This window comes from Ruditapes philippinarum, unplaced genomic scaffold (genome assembly GCF_026571515.1).
Source record: "Ruditapes philippinarum isolate M1 unplaced genomic scaffold, ASM2657151v2 ctg1428_1_1_1_1, whole genome shotgun sequence".
NCBI classification, from domain to species: Eukaryota; Metazoa; Mollusca; class Bivalvia; order Venerida; family Veneridae; genus Ruditapes; species Ruditapes philippinarum.
Genome location: NW_026855974.1, coordinates 2,838 through 23,228, shown reverse-complemented (window position 1 = coordinate 23,228; position 20,391 = coordinate 2,838). Strand labels below are relative to the sequence as shown.

Below are 20,391 nucleotides of genomic sequence, written 5' to 3'. Positions count from 1 at the left end.
TAATGGGGAAAGGTAAGGGGGTAATGGGGAAAGGGAAGGGGGTGATGGGGAAAGTGAAGAACACTTAAAATCACTTTATCTAAAAGATTGTTCCATAAATGTTATATTTTGCATAATTATATAAAATGAAAAAAAAATAATCATCCACATGTCAAAGTAAATGACTGTCATTCCTAGAAAAAGACTATAATAATTATGCAATTTACACAGGCAATACATTCATAATATGAAAACAAATTCAGAGGGTCTTTCATTATACTATTCTTTTATACAAAATATTTCAATATTGGTTAAGAAAAGCATGTTAACATTGTGCTTTTTATCCTTTTACCTTTTAAAATTGAATGTTGTCTGTACAGAGCCTGGTCTGGGCTGAATACTATGGTGGCTGATTTGGTAAGCTTTTATGCGTCTAGTTGGCACTAGCAACAACACGACAAAGCACCAAATGGCACGTTGTCTGACTTTCGTCTTGTCGTCCTGTCGCTTACAATGCACGCTAAATGGCGCGTTGTCATGCGGCGTGTTGTTGCGATGTCATATTGTCGCTCAGTTCAAAATGAAGGTTTGGCTTATAAACCAAGTAACATCGCAACAACAAGCTTTTCTAGAATGCGCCGTTTGGAGCTTTGACGTATTGTCGCTAGCGACAGGATGACTAGACGAAAGACTGTTAACGTGCACAAAAGTGTACCAAATCAGCCACCATAGTATAGTATACACATCTAGGCAATCTTAGACCTGGCTCAATACAGTTGGCTGCTTCAATATTGAAATAAACGCTGCCATTGAATATCGCAAAATCAATATATATCATCAATATTCAACAATCAATACAATATTGATTCAGAATGTAGAATATTGATATAATTTAAAACCCATTTCTGCATGTTTGGTGAAAATATCTCTCTATCTCTCTTTTTTCGTAGGGAACGAAAGATTATAGAGAGGGAAAGGGGAAAAAAAACACTTTTTTCCTTGTAAAAAAACAACACTTTTTTTCCCTTGTTTGAACACTCGATTATATATTCAGAGGTCTGTAAGATATGAAACCAAGGAAGAATACTTTATTTTGGTCTGCTGTTTGTAAGTAATAAAACATGCTTGTGCATAACACAAAGGTGACAGTATATTAAAGGCACTCCACTGAGGTTTTTTGACATGATGGGACTGAAAATATTTTTTCCAGATAATTGTACCATTTGATGTTACTAAGGTTTACACCACTAATCTTTGTGAAATTTTAAAATATTCGAAACAACTGTTTTTTTCCAGAATGATATATTCAAATTTTTAAAAAAAAATAAGTCCAAAAGAAAGCGTTTAAATGCTTTTGTTCAATTAAAAGGCCTAAGAAAAAGATAAAAAATGATTTTTAATTTTATTTAAAATATATTTTTAACTAAATTTTGCATATATTTTGTTTAAAGTGGCCCCCGCTCATTTAAGTAAGAAATTCAAATGTATTGTTTTTTTAGACTTTTAAAAAATCAAATTTGGAGTCCGTTTAATAACTTTTTAAAAAATTTTTCCACTATACTTAAGCTAATTGGGAAATTCGATTATCGTTAGATTTTTGGCTTTTGATATATCGTTACAAAATCTTCCATCAATGGCAGCCCTAATTGAAATCTCTTTAACTTTTAATGGACTGTTCCAAATTCAAAGTTTGGCGAAATGATTACAAAAATACAGCTGTTTACAGGACAAAAAGAATAAAAATATTAGTTGAACAAAAGCATATTATATTTGAACCCATATCAATCAAAATTTAAGAGAAAAAGAATCAAAATAATGGTTGAATAAAAGCATGTAATAATTTACCACATATAAAAGTCCAGAATACATCAAATTAAGACAGAGGTGAAGTTTACAATGTTTTGTAAATGCTTCATTTGAATAAAATTAATGTTGTTTGGTCACTTTGAAGAAAAAAAATTGCATATAATTAAATGAACAGGTGTTTACCCAACAAAACTAACTATTAATGATTCCTTTCAATAATTAATAAAAGAAACTCACCACATAACACATTGGAAAGGGCCTTATCAAATAATTTAAGATACAAAATTGGGCCTCATCTAAATAACAAGAGGGCAAAGATGGCCCTAGATCGCTCACCTGACCCATTAAACTCATCCGAACAATTACCTAGACAAGCATCCTGACCAAGTTTCATGACAGGTGAGTCAAAAATGTGACAACTAGAGTGTTAACAAGGATTTTCCAGTGAGCAGTGTGACCTAGTTTTTCACTCCAGGTGACCCATATTCAACTTGACCTGAAAATCATCAAAACACACTTTCAGGCCAATTTCCAGGATATTTGAATCAAAAACAGTAGCCACTAGAGTGTTAACAAGATTTTCTTTTTTTTAGCGCCTGTGACCTAGTTTTTCATCATTACCTAGATCAAGTTTGATGACAATTGAGTCAAAAAATGTGACCACTAGAGTGTCCATATTTGGGCAGTGTGACCTATTTTTTGACCCCAGGTAACCCATTTTCATACTTTACCTAGAAATCATTAAAAAAATTTCAGACCAATTTCATAACCAGTAGCCACTAGAGAGTTATAAGATTTTTCTATTTTTAGTGACCTAGTTTTTCATCTGAGATATAACCCATGTTCGAACTCATTCCAGCAATTACCTAGATAAGCATCCTGACAAAGTTTGATGATGATTGAGGCAAAAATGTGACCTCTAGAGTGTTAACGAACAAATGTGGACTGATGACGGACATTCAATGATCCTAAAATCTATATTACACAGATTTTCGATATTAAATGATCTGAAACTCTTTACAAATATTAAAAGCTATAATAAACAATATATATTATGATATAAAGACATAGATAACTTCTTGTTTTATCTATGCATACCTTATCACACAGGACACATTTCTGATATTTTAAATGGCAAAAAACCCACAACCTTTTCATGTAAGATATCTTATCATTTGGCAAATCTGTACATAACAAGCCAATTCCGAGAAGAAAAAAAATACATGAATTTCTCATGCATAGCTTATAATCAGATAAAAATTACAGGTGATAAATTTCTATTTTGTTATCCCCAAAACTGATGCAAGGATAAAAATAAGGGTAATGGCAATACTTTAAAATAACTGCAATAATTTTTAGAGTAATGGCAACATTTTAAGTATTAAATGGCAATATTTTTAGAATAATGTTAATATTTTAAGACTAAAGACAATATTTTTAGAGTAATGGCAATATTTTAAGGGTTATGGCAATATTTCAAAGTAATGGCAATATTTTAAGAGAAATTGCAAAGTTTAAGAGTAATGGCAATATCTTTAGAGAAATGGCAATTTTTTTTAGAGTAAAGGCAAAATAATTCGAGAAATGGCAATATTTTTCAAAGTTCATGCTCCACAGTTCAAAGCAATGTCTCCACTGAGTTCAGGAGTTATTGGCTCCACAGTTAAGAGTTAAAGAGTAAAGCTCAGTAATGGCATGAGTTATGGCTCCACAAAGTTCCGAGTTATATGGCTTATCTCTTTTTAGCTAACAAACCACACAAATGTTACCATATAGCACATGTCAATTATTGCTCATAAACTTAATTTACAATGATTGAGAATGTTTTGGTAAACTTGTATCTGGTACGAATTATTAACACATTATTGGTAGTTTAACAGCCACTTATTTCATTAACAAAGCTACATTTAGTAACAAGACAGAAGTTGACAAAAACCAGTCACATACTAAGAATGAATAATTAATCGTCTCCCTCCTTAACAGTAATAAAACTAGCTTTGAAATATCTATCTTTATACGGAATTGTGAATCAGCATGGTGATACAGGACTTAATTTAATGGAACTGTCCTAAGGTTAACAAATAAACAACACACAACATGTCTACAATACCCAAGACAGATAATTCAAACAGTATCTGAGGCGTCAATACCTAAATGATGAAATGTCATGGACGCAGTGTTGCATCTAGAATTTCAAAATTATGGGGGATTGTCCCCCACTCAACTGAAAAATGTGGGGGATTTGAAAAAATGTTGGGGACATGCAATATGACGTACCGAAAAGAATTAATTTATTTTACATTGAGGCATTTTTGACAGTTATTGTCCGCTCAACAACGGAAATAGAAAAAAAATGTTGACGAATTCTACAATACACATGGGAGATGACCCAGTCTGCTGATACACGCGATTTAGTATGTATTTTAGTCATTAACATGAGTGAAAACAAACATGGCTGAAGCGTTCAAGATACAATGAAGATAAACTGAATTTAGTTGAAAAGATCGTCAGATGCATAACTTGACGCGCATTGACATCATTAAAATGTGCGATCTGCATTAAAAATGCGCAAATCGCGCAATCGCGTGGCCTAGATGCAACACTGTGGACGACTTTGAAGAACAAAATTACTATCCAGCACAAGTTTACTATAAAAAATATATATTTTATATAGTAAACGGGTGCTGGTTGATGATCAAGGGTTGATTATTTTATGATAATTTGACCATGAAAGGCATGGCTAGTGTGCCGTATGCCTGTGCAAAACAACTGTAACTGGTATTATATATTGAAGGAGTTACATCCGTTTCGCACCAATCCATCATTATGTATGAAGTCTGACTTAGCTCTATTGGGTGCCTGCTCAATTTCAATATTATAATACAAAACATCCCTTAAACTATTAATGGAACATTCCAAATCCAAAGCTTGGTAGTCGTCCATTATAGAAATTCAGTGCGATGAGGGTCAAACACATTTTTTCCTTATGTCTATATATAGAAACAACAATACAGCAATAATTTTTGACCATCTGCATTGAAATAAGAACACATATAAAACAACCATCGTAGAAAATAAAATTTTTACCAGTCGTAATAAAAATCCTTCGTTTCAAAAATCTGACACTAAAATACCAAATATTTTTCTATAATTATGAATGAAAGATGTACTCTTCTGATTATCTTAACTAACACAATCAAATACATATCTATCTACATACATTATGACAGGTAAATATGTATTTAATAAACTCGTGAAATATCTATTTAGATTAAGTGTAAAGGTCAGTTTAGATACTGGGATATGGGCCGGTGTATACTCGATATAGTGAAGTTGGTATTTTTATTATTTTTATCATCATACACAGAAGCTGGCGACATGGGTTAATCATAACGCACCAAATGACCTTTTTCTTTCTTGTTTGTTTTAAAATAAGTTTTGGCATCTAATTAATCAAGCTCTTTCATAATAATAACAAGATGGCTTATGATCAATCAATTAGAAATCAATCAGTCCTAATTAAATGTCACTTGAAATGCTAGTAGGAAAAAAAAAAACATATAATTATATATTTGAGTTTTCAGCTCATTAACATCAACATTGGTTAAAGCAGCACGCCTCCAGATTTATGTACAATGCTAATTTTTATGAAAAGTTGGAAAATGTATCTAAAAAGTAAAATATTTCTAAGTGAACAAAGAAAATGATTTTCACATTGCACACAGCACTTACAAAACCCATGTAACTTACCAAAATGAGGTAAAAGTATGCAAAAATAGCCTTACTTCGTTGGAAACACAGTAGAATATGGTGAAAAATACTGAAAAATCAGCCATTATAAAAGCGCACATAACATAAAAATTATTACTTTTATCTTTAATCTTTTCATTTTTTCTTAAAATCTCAACACTATTTTCTCAAAATTGATTTTCTTGAAATATTTTTGGTTCATCTTTGGTAGGCATGCAGCTTTAATATCAAAGGCCACTTTTTCAGCTATTATGGTGGAAAAGACCATAGGTGGCGGCATCGCAGAGTAGCTAACTTGTCAGACAAGTAATTGAAGGATTTCTGGCTGCTTAGGTTCAAACCCTGACAAGCCGTTGTTTTTATTGAGCAAGAAAAATACTATCATTGCTTTGGACTGGTTAGCTCATGGGACAGACTGTGTCTTTAAGTTAATAGCTGTCTACACAATGGAACTGTAACATATTCTACGTAAAGAAAAAATACCACAGGAGCATTTATTTCTCAGATAAGTGAGTACCCAAGAAGAACCACCAACCTAAGTAATACCAAGTCAACAAGTTGCGTAACTTTCTCACATAGCATTCAAAGTACCTGGCAGAGGCATGTGACATCTATATCCAAATTAATTCATTTCATTATATCACATAATATAATTATATTACTATATGATTTTTTTCTTAGCATAATAATCAAGTAACTATATATATACAAATCAATTTTTCAAATCTGTAAATTACTGAATGCAATCAATCAATCAATCAATCAATCAATCAATTAATCAATCAAATTAATGAAAAGATCATTTTAAACCTTAATTGATCGACTTACATCATTCATTTTGAATCCTTTTGGTTGAATTTTAAGTCGCACCAAAATAGTAGAGGTCGTATGGTTTACTACTGGAGGAGACCTTTAGTGTCCCTCAGCGCATTCCTTAAGGCTCAAAGTGGCCACCTGAGTGTAACCACCAATGTCCAGTAAGCTATCTAGATAACTTCCTGACATGAAAGAATTAAAAGGCCCTGAGGGATTTGAACACACAGCGGTGAGTGGCAAGTGCTTTGAAGTCAGCAACGTTAACCACTAGGCTACAGATGCACGGTCTAGAAATCATAAATACCGAGCATTAAAGATATGCGCTTTCAAAAAAATCTTCAAACTTTGTAACGTTGCTTCTCATTGGATAATCATGAAGTTTATATTGTTTTATATCATAAGTCATGGTGCTGTCAATCTATGAAACAATGTCATTTGTTTTTTCAAAAAAAGAAAGTTTGCTGTATTATAAATTTATTATAAATATTCCTGACAGGTTATATAACCATATATAACCATATATTATAATCGGTTGTTTGCAATATAACCCTCATCTAGTGGCTCAGGTTATATTTCCAAACAACGTACCCTTTATATAGAGCCATATAAACTGTCAAAAATCTTATAACTAATAAATTATAATATATCACCTACCTAACTTTATATATGAAAACACAATGTATATATACTACCTTTCAACAGTGTTGAGATTTCTCATAAATGTGTATCCAATTTTATCAAACTATAATAATATCCAGAAAACTTTTTATATAATCCAAGCAGTTACTTGTTACCATTTAATTAAATTCACTCCAGTGGTAAGTCACCAGTAAATCAAAATCTATTGCAGCCTATCATTTTTTTTCCTGGTATCAGGATGAATATATAAAAAAAAACATCTATCATATTTTAGAATCAAACAGAGCAAAACCTGTACCACCTGGGATAGAGTAAGTACAGCACAGAAACAATAAAAAGAGATCTAAACAGACATGGAGCAATTTAATGCCCCATTCTAGTAATTTTCCTGTTTTGAATTTCCTCCCACTGTAATTAAATAAATTGCCTACCTCCCGAAATTGGCCGAAATTGTGCCCTAGGGCAGAAGGTTCAACTGTTTCCCCTATGATACACCAAAAATTATTTAATGAAAAATAAAAAGATTACACAACAAGAGCTGTCCGTAAGACAGCGCGCTCGACTTTTTTATTGCTTGCCAATAAAAAAAGTTTTTGCAGTAAAAGGCAATACAAGAATCTCTGTATTTTTAAAGTGAACAATGGCCATGAGCATTAAGATATTTAGTGAAGAATTATTTTACTGAATTGTGTGATACCCTTGAACACTGCAGCAAAGTTTGAAATGTTTTTTAGTGCTTGCCTATAATACAAAACATTGACAGTTAAGGGCCATAATTCAAATAAAATCTTTGACAGAATTACCTTCTCCTGGACATGTTTGGGAATCATGATTGTAAACAAGTATTCCCACTTTCAAATTAATATCTCAAACAGTTCAGTCAAAAAGTGGACTGGTACTAAAAACTTAACCAAGATTCTAAGTCGATAAAAGGCCTTAATTTTTAAAACAAATCCTTGACAGAGTTACCTTCTCTTGCGTACAGATGGGGGTAATGATGTGAAATAGCATTAAAAGTTTCAAAGCAATATCTCAAAGGGTTAAGGCAATAAGTGGATTTTACCCATATTCAATGTATTTTCTAAGTCAAAAAGGGGCATAATTCTGTCAAAAACCTTGACAGAGTTATGTCCTCTTGTCTGTTGATGAAGGTCGTGATGGTAAACAAGTATGGTCAGTTTCAAAGCAATACCTCCAATGGTTTTGAAATAAAGTGAGGTGGTACAAAAAACTTAACCAAGCTCAATACACTTTCTAAGTCAAAAAAGGGCCATAATTCTGTCAAAAACCTTGACAGAGTTATGTACTCTTGTCTGTAGATGGAGGTTATGATGGTGAACAAGTATGGTAAGTTTCAAAGCCATACTTGTAATACTTCTGAAATAAAGTGGGGTGGTACGAAAAACTTAACCAAGGTGTGACGCCGACGCCGACGCCGACGCCGGGGCGAGTAGGATAGCTCCCCTTTTCATAGAAAAGTCGAGCTAAAAATAAGCTTATTGCAGTAAATGCTCCACAGGGGTGAGAAAAATTACGATAGAAAATGCTGTAAACTTGGTATATTTCATGGGGTCTTTCTTTTTATAATTACGTTTTAAAAGAATGGTAAATTTAAATTGTCATGGCTGTTTGGCTATCAAAGTAAATCTAAATTGACAACTTAGCATGGACACAAAGTAAATTTTAACTGACAAGCTCAAGATAGTTTTATTATAGAAATAAATTCTTTAAAATGTTTAGAAAGGTAAACAAGTGAAAACCTTGTAATCCACAATACCAGATAAAATATGTGCATTGATATTAATACAATTTTACTCACTACAACATTTTTTCATTAAAATAATATTGAATCAAATTCGTTTTTAGTTTAACAATATTTATTTATATAATCTAAACATTTACATAATAAGGTACATGAAATACCATTTTCGGATTGAGTTGATAAAGGAAGCTTAAAAAGCTTCATTGAAAACTCTCTTAGAACAAATTTGTATAAATAATTAACTTTAGGAAAAGTATGATGTGCATATTTTTATCAATATTTTATATATCCGAAAGCTTAGTTATGGCAGTGTAATAGTATTCTTTATCACACACCCCTGCCGTTTTTGCGACTCCGTAAATATGGTATTACACAGCCGTGCATATATTTTGACGTGGCGTCATTAGCGTTATACAAAGATAGTGTAAAGATGCGTTAAATGTTATTCTAATACGACCCGCATTTTTCCCTATTGAACATAGAAGAACCGAAAGTGTGTGTTATTATGCAAGAGATGCACAGTTTGACGTTCTATATTTAGACATGTGACGTAATCATTATACATGTGATGTAACCACTATAAAATCCGACGCGCTGACAATAAGTACGGAAACAAATCAGGCGCAATTTTGCTTAATAGCAGGTACAGCAGCAATTATTTGTTCATGTCGTGTTACAATTGAAATAATATATCCAAATCGGTGATTTTATCGCTGGATAACATCACTGTTTGTCGTTCGGATGCGCATCATTATATCACTCGGGCTACGCCCTTCGTGATATAATTCCTCGCATCCAAACTCCAAACAGTGATGTTATTGAACGATATAATCACAGTTTGGGATATATTATTTCTTAAGCATTATACTTTAGGTGTGTCAATTGTAAATTACTCTTATTTCACTTTAAACAGTCTTTATTTCCAATATGTGATAAATAGAATATTAAATTTGTGTAAGTTTATTACTGAATTTATTGCACTTGTTGAATAAAATAATATTATTTCGCCAGAGGCTTTTATTGAACTTGTGCAATAAATTCAGTATTGAACTTACACTCATTCAATATCCTCTATGTCACGGAAGTAAATAATAAATGTAAATTAAAGTTTTTTTTTAAAAGAAAAACCAATCCAAACCATAAAAGTCAAGCTAAAATTAACTTTAAAAAAAAATAAAAAAAAATAAAAATTAAGAAATACATAGCTATTAGCAAAGTAATACTCAAAAGTATTTAAAGTCTTCACAATTTCAAAACTAGGCCATATTGTTTTTTTACTCTTTTTTTATTCTCCAAACCAATCCAGTGTTTGGTGCTTATCATAAATATTCTTCACAAAACTGTTACATAATTTTCATATTTTACAGTACCTGTTGTATAAAATAAACCTGGAAAAATTATTTTGAGAAAAAGACCCAGAGTAAATATTGTCTTATCTGATTCAAGCCTGTCAAATATCAGATAAAAAATATTGGAAACATAGATTTAATACCACAGATCAGCCCTACATGAGATCTTATCATTTTTTTCTGGATGGAAATTTGTTTCTTCTATTTTCAAAGGTTATGCTGGCAGGTGGAAATTATTGTTTCAAGTTTGTATTTATATCTGATTCTGTTCGTTTTTTTCCTCCAATTTTTTAACCTTTGTGGTTATTCAGTTAGTCTAAGCAGATCCTTCTTGTGGCTGAGGGGTTAAACCGGTTTCCTTTAAGAGTTGAGGCATCAGAATTGCAGCTACAGTTTATCCTAGCGTGATATAGTAAGAGGCAATTAAATGGGTTCAAATTACTTGAGTCCATGCATCTCTTAATTAGCTCCAGCAGGCGAGGTCCCAGGTTTTGACTACTGGTGTTATTTAAAAGTTTGTAACATCTGAGGTTAGCCAAAATCACCTTTTCTGTTTTGGCGCCATATCACCTAAATTGTGTCGGTGCTCCGAAAAATCAAACCAAACAGTAGCAGGCCTATGCTACTAGTAAATGTGGGGCAATCTTGTCAAAATCTTATGTTAACCCTTATATTGTTAGATTTGTGTAATTAGGATAAATTTCCCTACTTTGAATTAGGAACAGTCTAAAAATAATTTTAACTTAATTTAAATTTGAGAGATTACAATATGAGCATACAAAAATAAAAGTTAAAAGATTTACAAATTACAATTACAGAGCTCTCGTTGGCATTTTGAGACTGGGGCCAGGGTCCATGCAGGGGGGAATTTCGCATGATTTTCAAATATTTTTCATTCAATGAAGAATTTCAACAGAAGAAAATTAATTCATTAAAAACAAGCGAAAACAAGATTCAGTTAAAAAATCTATCAACAATAAGCTGCTGTCATGAATTATTTTGGTTATTTTCAATGAAATTGAATACATCTTTGACACTTTGTGTAAAAAATCAACTTAAAAACATGATCATTGAACTATGGCTGTAAAAAAATTTTTTTCGAAGGGGCATCTTTTCGGTTGGGGGGGGGGGGGTGAACACATTATTTTAATGAGGGAATGGGGCCCATATTCGGCCCAAAATTTTACCAAACGAGAACCCTGAATAATCATGGTCAAACTGCACAGATGTGCTAACGGGTCTGGCTCTATTGGCTGTAAAAAAAATTTTTTTGATGGGGAATCTTTTCGGTTGGGGGGGGGGGGGTGAACACATTATTTTAATGAGGGAATGGGGCCCATATTCGGCCCCAAATTTAACCAAACGAGAACCCTGAATAATCATGGTCAAACTGCACAGATGTGCTAACGGGTCTGGCTCTATACTGCTGGCAAATGTTAGCCACCTTCTAAGTTTTCAAAGTTTTAAGGATCTCCACTGAGATCCATACAATCAGAACTACATACATAGATCAGTTGCGGCACATATACCAGAAAGATATGCAAAAAAGATTTATGAAATTACTGAATAAATAAATCAAAAATCATAATTTATATGCCAGATGGGAGTGGAAAGATTTGAAATGCTACTCAGTTTTGAGTCATCTTTCACAATTAGAATATAATTATTCAATTTCTAGAATACTGGTTTCCTAGCAGTTTCTGGACACTAGCAGTTTTCTGGCCGTTTATCATTTTCGTTCATTTCAGTTTATTTTTAACTATATTTAAGCATCTAGAAACTTCATCAAATCATACAGACGTTTGTTTTCTAGACAATGCAGTAAATAAATAAGAACAGCGGTCTATTTATTTTGAGAAATTGCCGGTTGTTTGTAGCTACTTTACGGAACTTGTCGCATCACCTTTTAACAACACCTGGGGATTTCCAGTTTAAATGCGCTTGCGCAATAAATTCGAGGTAAATTAACGTAAAAAAAAAACAAGCAGTTGTTCGTATTGTGTGACAAAAGGGTAGAACAATATATTTCTGAAAAAAAACAACATCTTTTCATCGTTTATTGGGCTAAACTATATGTAAAATGAAAATGTCCGGAAAACTGCTATGACTTTAAGAAAAAATGCTAAAAAAGATACTTCTTTTCTGACCCATATTCCATTAAAAATAAAATAGAATAATCGAAAACACAATACTGCTGGGCAGGAACCTACCTATGTTCTATCAAAATTTTATATTTATCTGTTGACCCAAATTTTTACTGTTTGTAAAAAAGTGTGATTTTTGGCCGGAAATTGCTAGGAAACAAGTAAACAAGTGTTGAAATAATCTGAAATTTTGCACACAAGTTATTAGAGTCTAGACCTACATCAAATGGAACATTAATCTGAAAACAAACTTATTCTCATTCTTGTTATGTCAAAAAACTTCAGTTGAGTCCTTTTAAGGTTTTAATATATGTGGGACATGGGGATGCCATTTAGTAAGATGATCTTATTGTTATGATGAAGTTTAGGTAATTCCACACACAAAAAAAAATTTAAAAAAATAAAAATTTCTTTTTCTAAGAATTGAAAAAATACCAAGTTATATATTACACACATAGATAGTAAACAAACTCCAACACCCAGAAGTTTCCAATAAAATAGTACACTAGAATCCTCCATATACTCACTGCTTAAATTTTTAAAGTAATAAAACACCTAACACCAGTTGTCATGTAAGAAACAGTTTGGACTGCAATGTCACAAATACACAGCTCTCATTAATAATGAGAAAACCTGAAATTCTCCACCAAAATTGCTATTAATCTGTGGGAATTAAATGATCATGTGGTTCCTTTCACCAGGGAATGAGGGTTCTAGGGCATTATGATAAAAAGAACCAGCGTAACGTTTATTCAGGTATAAAATAGTCACTAAAAATAATAATAATAATAAAATTTCAATACAATGATTTTGGTAAAAGTGATCTATGGTTACCAGCATAGCCCATTCAGCTGGTTTTATCCTCCACGAGTGGCACTAAGTCCTATGTGCCCATATTTTAAGAAAAATTCTACATGTATAAGGTAATTCCTAAATCGGAAGTGTTCTCCCACAACACGTGCTTGGTTCCCTGTCAATGTATGTGAAACGGAAGCCGGAGAATACTTCCGGTAGGAATTACCTTCTAAAAATATTGTCTACATGTAGAATATTTCTTTAAATACAGGTTCATAGGACGAAGTTCGACTCGTGGAGCATAAAACCATTAAAATGTATGTAAAATCCAGTTGTTTGCATGTGTGTTCGGCCCGTTTGATCTCTTTGTTGATGTATTTCAAGCGTAAATACCAGGTTACAATGTACATGTCATGACGGGCTTTATAACATTAACTAGCAGTTAATTGGGGATCTAAAAATAGTAAATTGTAATAGAAAAATATACTGTGCATTGATTCCATGCAAAAATCTGACGATATTACCGCCCGGTGAAAAATTTTAACACAGATAACCGGCGTACCCATAATTTTCGTACCTGAATGTTGCATACTTTGCCTGCTAGTCATAATCAGAAATGATTGTTAAGCATGAAATCCCCAGAATTATGCGTTTTTACTGATATTTTGATCGATATTTACATTCATCATTCATTTGATGACGTCATGAAAAAAATTCAGACCACGTAGGCACCGATTTCGCTGACATTGTTTAGTACAAAAGTGTGGCTCGAAAATTCGAACATAAAAAAGTCATTTCTTAGGGAAACATGTAAGAGGTCGACATATGTAACAGTAAAACTACTATTTATTTTTTGTCAAGTTATGCTATTGTTAACTTTTTAAACACACTTATTGAAGTTGTTCTTCAAACTGGACCATCAACAGCTTGTCTAGAGTTAAATTTCCAGCCAAGGCGTGAGTGTCGAACTTAGGAACCAAATTTAAAAGGAAGTTCGTTATTTCGACACATGTGACTGAATCAACTTAATAATTATAAACTTAAATCAAACTGACCAAATATGGCATTCCATGCACGTATATTGTATTTGGCTCTGGACGAATAAGTATTAATTAGAGTATATAAATGTTACTCCGTTAACAATGTTTGTTATTGAGGAAATTTGAGATATTAGATGCCGCTAATAAATTCTCAAATAGAAAAATACATTTCATTAGTAACATGTAATGATAATGTTTCGTGATGTTGTTTATTCTGAAAAGCAGGTATACAATGTATTTCATTTGGTTTAAATGAACTTCAGCAATAGGTATATTAGTGTTTTACAGTTTAAATTACATATTTATGCCTAATTGTGTACACATGTCAAGTGAAGCTAATGAAAAGAAATATTGCAGATGTTCGCCATCCAAGTTGATCAACACTATTTCTATGGTTCAAAGTGGTGTAATATCAAAGAAGATAAAAACAGCAGTGATATTTGGCATCCTGACTGATAGGTGGAAATGCACCAACTAGTTTGAATCCAAACAGTGCGTGCTGACTGTTACAGTACATGTTACCCGCTTATCTGTTATAAAGTAAAGATTACAAGTCTAAGATCATTATGTATGGAAGAAAAAAACTTTTAGGAGACTATTTACCTAGAAAAGAAACATTTGCCGGTATTGTTATTTAAAAACCGGTAGGCTACACGCTACACCGGCTCCCTTAGTAAAGTGACAGACTTGCTTGGCTTTGGGCCATTAGAGTCTATATAATCAATGGTGAGTATGGACTCTACCGATTATGTATGCAGAGTAGGCCTATTATTTAAACTAAGAACTAATCTAAATCAAAGGGCTGCAGCTCTATGGTATTTTCTGATCTTTGCAATCTAAATCATACTGACTATCTGTATGTACTTTCCTGTATAAGTTTATTTTTATATACTATAATTCATCTTACGCAGCGACAGCGTTTTGATTTTCTTCTATAACAGTTTGAGATTGATACATAATAATGGAATTTTGCATGAAAAAAAAAAAAATAGAATTACCTCGACTAGGATTTGAACCATAGGCCTCTCGCGCCCTCAACGAGACTGCTTACCTCTGCACCACGGCGAAGTAATACATATATGTACCTTGAATAAAAACGAATACATTATGTAATTTCCATTTCGTGTTTGCAATTCTTATTAATTTCGAGGTATTTTGTTCACGATAAACCTGTTGTTTAACACTGATGAAAATAATTTAGCGAAAATCTTCTCGCCAAAACAGTCCGACATGTATATATTCCACTACTCGACAGTCAGATTTATTTGTGTACTACGCTCTGGAGTATTCGGTAATCGACATAGCTAAAAATAGCATTTTCATTGATTAAAATGATATTCATGATAATCCGAAGCTTTACGGAAATAGCCTACATTTTCCATTGGGTAAAAAAGATATTCATACGCGAAATTTGTGATTGTAACCTCATATTTCTATTGACTAATCTAAACTTTTAATGCACTGTAATTCGTTAAATGCCTACATTAAAAATTATTCTTTCTTTTAAATTGCTGGTTTTTAAGCAGTTTTGAGTGAGAACTAATTTGCGTTGTTAGGACTGTAAGGAAATTTTGTGTTAGACCGTGGATGTTAGCTATGTATTTACTGATCAGAAAGTACAAAAACAGGAAGAAATGTTTCCGCTATACAGCCTGTCCGTGGTACATAATGTGCACTGCTGACGCAATGTAATTAGTAATCCCCGCTTCAAAGATTAAGAATTAACCTTTTTCTCTATAATCAAATTATGTGTGTAAGGCACACAAAAATGTATCTACACAAGTCATGCACATTTTTACTAATTCAAGAGATGAACTGATCGTGTTTTTATTACAATATTCTGTCATAATCCTGTTTGGCTCGTAAAGTGTTATTAATAGTGTTGGAATTCATTTTATTTGTATATTATTTGAACTTTTAATGTATTTCTTAAACCTAAATTAGGGTGTCGAATTTAGGATCACCATGTCGAAATACCGGACCTTCAACGGACAAAGCTTATACTATTATTACATGGAAAATCTTAGATGCAACATAAGAAGTAGTGTTTGAAAAGGGCACGAAAATGTCGGATACTGTAAAGTACGGTGTCGAAATAAAGATATTCATAAAAATGTTAAATTGTAACGAAAATTTATCGTAAGGTGTCGAAATATGGGTACTTTACTCTACTAAAAAATATAACAGTGAAAAAAAAAAAATTATTTTTTTTTTTTTAATAAATTTATGTTTTAGTGCATAAATAACAAGGTTAAACACATTTTAGGTCAAAGCAATGCCACTAGCACCTTTGCTTATTTCCAATGAGGTCGATGGAAACATGATGAAACCTGAGACATTCATTTTTTAAATAAAAATTGACAATAATAGTTTTTAAAGCCATTGACTTACCGTAAACAGATAATTAAATTCGTCCAGATGGAACTACTCCTTTTTCCTCTTATATTTCTTCTTTTTTTACTGGAAAAAAACCCTTCTTTTGCACAGAACGGATAATAAAAACTATTCATATATCGATGAATCTCGTGCAATGGCCGCGCTTTCATTGCAAATGGTGAAAATCTACACAGGGGAGATAATTTTTTTAAAGGTATGTGTAAATAAAAAACTGTGTTGTTTCATCAACGGTTACAGCAAATTATTTTAGAGCTATCTGTAAATAGATAAACAAAAACATTGCAAACATTTTAATAAGTTTTCTACGTTAGACGCTTTGGTCAAACCATGTTTACGGGAAATCTAAAATATCACACTGGATCTGTGATAGAAAAAGTTTTTAGAATATTAACAAGAGGAACAGAAATAGACATTTACAAGGTTCTAAATTTGATTCATTTTTTCTGTTTCAAATGTATACAATGCAATAAATATATACCAATTATCTCATTATAAAAATACATTATGTTTATATATAAGGCAAATGACGTCACGTCAAAATATATGCACGGTCGTGCAAAAGCGGCACTGTTTTGTGATAAATTTGTGTATTTCACGGCTTTAAACCCAATTGTTATTATTATTATTTTTATTATTATTATTATTATTATTATTATTATTATTATTATATTACGCGATATCTGTGTTCTAATAACATTTATCTATGAAACCAATTTATTTTATTCTTTTATCACACACCCGTGCCGATTTTGCGACTCCGTAAAAATGGTATTGCACGGCCGTGCATATATTTTGACGTGACGTCATTAGCATTATACAAACATAGTGTAAAGACGCGCTAAATGTTAGCGTTATACTATAGGCGTGTCAATGAAAAATGGCTCAAGATTATTTCACTTTTTGGGTATGTGATAAATAGAATATTAAATTTGCGTAAGTTCATTACTGAATTTATTGCACTCGTTGAATAAAATAATATTATGCTCGCCAGAGGCTCGCATAATATAGTTTTATTCAACTCGTGCAATAAATTCAGTATTGAACTTACACTCATTCAATATCCTCTATATATCAAGTCTACAAAAAGCAACGCAGTTAATATATCAATTGTAGCGTCACACCAACGTGATTTGACGTCAATGACGTCGTAACCAAGAAAAGACGCTTTGGGGACAGTCGTTGTTGCAACTGTAAAGAAAACCTCTGTGGAAAATGTTCAGCTAAGATTTATCCAGCACTATTTTGCTGTTGATTTATTAACCTCGCATGGGAATGGATTTCTTTTGTTATGGAATCTCGGTACGATTTGCTTCAATCCGAAACAAGCCGCCGTTATTCCTATGACAAAGAGGTGACTGGCGAGAACATGTATGCATCTGGTGTTGCAAAGCCCTTACAGGCCTTTCCGAGTCATAGGGTGCAGAAGTTGCTAAACTGCTCGCAATACGAAGATGTTTTAAAGAAGGTGGACGTAGAAGGACTGTTTCTACAATTAAATGAAGATGGTTCGCCTCTCAGACAGGTTTTCCTTGCTATGACGCAGAAAGAAGTGTTAATTGTGGAGCAGGTAATTTCATTTTTTTTTACATTTTTCTTTTTTTTTCTTTTGAATTTCAATAGATGTGTTATGTTAGTAGACTGAAGTTTTAGAATAATATAGGCGCATGTATTGGTTTTATTTTATCTTAATTATCACGGGGGTGGAACCCCATATGTATCTCAAAAATGAGCATCGGTAAAAATTATATGTGAATTTCCGTTGCAACAGATGTGAAGCATAACACCAGAGGTGACTGTAAAAATAGGTCAATCGCAGGGTAAGTTTTCATCTTTTTAAACATTTATATAAAATTCAATACTTTTTTAAGAAAATCGAAATGTGATTCTACCCTCCTGACTCTCCTCTATATTACCCATTTTTGTTTTGGATTTCTATGCAGTCTTTATAGAGATATTCTTTCCGTCGTAGGTTCTGGTGTGTCCAAAACATGCAATGTGTATGAAGAAAATGTCACTAAATGGACTCAAAAAACAGGGAATTTACGAAATCTTACTACAGACCGATGCTTAACATTCAGACAAATCCTGATTTAAATATTTATTGAGATTTGGCTACAAACGAAGGGAATCTCTGCTCAAAATTGCATTTGAGCTCCATATGTGCTGGAGAGATCCATATGTGCATAATATAAACATTAGCAACATAATTACGCATCACTTTTATAAAGCAATCTATAATTCATTCTATTGTGTTTCATTCTGTAATAGAAACATTAATATCCGAAATAGACACATTTTCACGAGACGAGCTTGAGTAACATAGTATACATATAGAAAGAGATAAGACATTCTGCATACGAAAGGTTTCGAAAATACGTAGATATGGTGGGAAGGCCTTGCTTATTTTTATTTATTGACGTCATGTGTACTGCAATCATTCCCTTGTTATGCCGTCATGCATTATTTAATTACTCACTCGACTGCACTGTCTGCTTAAAAGGCGAGTAATGTGAAGCGTACTTGAATTTGTTATGACGCTGGAAGAAAGTTAGTGATGAACTTTTTGAAAAAGATCAAAGAAACTTTGCATATTTATTTTCCACATCAAGGAACGTCCTTGCATAATATTTGCATGGTTCACTTCATGCCCATAGTCGCAATTATGGGTCAATGTCTATTTGACTTATTTTATGCCTGCTCTCTAACTGATATGAATTTAATAACCCATCTTTTGGCATGCCCTTAAAATGCTGATGAAACGGCGGTTAGCGTAATACTCACCGTAGGGAACGTGTTACAGTATCGCGTTTTTCGGTTACAGTATAGAATTTTCAAGATGGATGATTATTTATGGGAAGAGAGGTAGGTGATTTTTATTCAGGTCCATACTTTAGTACATTTGTAGTTTATTTTCTAAAAGATGTTTTTGTGCTTTGCTTGTAAGGAACAGAATCCGGTATCTAGTCATATATTTCTTCAGACCCTGCACCGCAGATTTATCGCTATATTGTCTCAAAATAGGCAGATTTTGACCAGTTTGAAAATTTGAATCGAGAGACCAACGCATTTTCCTGCAATTTCGACATTATTTATGCATGCCTAGAAAAAGTAAATCTGCAAAACGTTAGTCCTTTATGTTAGGAAACGTTTATAAAAGTAAATGACCAGTTGAACTATTTTCCTGTTCGTTAAAATGCGTTGGAAAAAATAAACAATGTTACAGTATAGAGCGAGGTAATTTGTGTGCAGGGTTCACAGCATAGACCTAGCGATTTGTATCCGATTTTGTTACAGTTTATACCCAGATTTCGGTTACAGTTTAGACTTCGATATTTTCTATATATACTAGGTAAAATGTATGAATGTTACATAGACTTTTAAATCTCTGTGAGCTTATTGGCCCGATGGCTATTCGTCCGTCTGACGTACACAAGTGTGTGCAATCCCATCCGCTCAGTAACTACTTGACTAAATTTAAATGTGATGAAGTTTACATGACTTTCTACCAATTAAGTTGTTCAAATGGTTTTGGTTGCAATCGGGGATACGAAAACCCAAAACATAGATTTTGAAAAAAGGCAATGTTTAAAGACCCTTCTCATCTCGAACCAAAAGCATTCAAATCAAATCATGATCATGGCGTCATTTCGAATGCTTATTTGTTGAAGTTACGATTATTTTGTCATTATTTAATTAAAAGTCGTTTTTTTTTTATTTCAGACATCCTGTATAGCAGTTTTCATGTTTCTGAAAAAGAAAATAATATTGAAAGTTATAGAGTATACATTAAGGTCAGACAATTACAATATCTTCTCTAGTGAGCCTGATGGAGGTACATAATAGTGGCAGAGTCGGGATAAGGCCGCCGACTTCAAATCATCTTTCATTTACTGTAGTTGAAATCCAATCATGAC

General features: G+C 32.7%; 1 protein-coding gene across 2 annotated transcripts in view; it reads right to left on the bottom strand.

Moving 5' to 3' along the window:
* The window catches only part of LOC132745011 (liprin-beta-1-like), a 65,945-nt gene extending 49,328 nt beyond the window's left edge, over positions 1-16,617 (bottom strand). For both annotated transcript variants that reach the window (XR_009627777.1, XM_060733841.1), the window contains exon 1: positions 16,472-16,617. The gene's annotated coding sequence lies outside the window, so the exon portion shown is untranslated. The remainder of the gene's footprint in view (positions 1-16,471) is intronic.
* Between the last annotated feature and the right edge of the window lie 3,774 nt (positions 16,618-20,391).